We start from the raw sequence: 416 nt of genomic DNA on the forward strand, positions 1-416 counted from the left end.
CCAGCTGCCCCCCCCCCCGCCTCAGGATCACCGCCTCCCTGGGGCCTTTATTGCCTCGAGGGCTCCGGGAGCGGCCCCACAACTTCCCATTGGCAGCAGAGGTGGCAAGCGGGGTGGGGTGGGGGGGTGGCTCTTGCCTCCCCCGTGCGGGCTGTTTAGCCCCTGGGGCAGGGGGGTCAGCCTGGACCTGGAGGTGTGAGAACACCCGGGGTTGTGGGGGGAGGGTCTGGTGCAGGGAGGGCTCCGGGAGCGGCCCCACAACTTCCCATTGGCAGCAGAGGTGGCAAGCGGGGTGGGGTGGGGGGGTGGCTCTTGCCTCCCCCGTGCGGGCTGTTTAGCCCCTGGGGCAGGGGGGTCAGCCTGGACCTGGAGGTGTGAGAACACCCGGGGTTGTGGGGGGAGGGTCTGGTGCAGGG

The sequence above is a fragment of the Alligator sinensis genome, unplaced genomic scaffold (assembly GCF_000455745.1).
Source record: "Alligator sinensis unplaced genomic scaffold, ASM45574v1 scaffold707_1, whole genome shotgun sequence".
Classification (NCBI taxonomy): domain Eukaryota; kingdom Metazoa; phylum Chordata; order Crocodylia; family Alligatoridae; genus Alligator; species Alligator sinensis.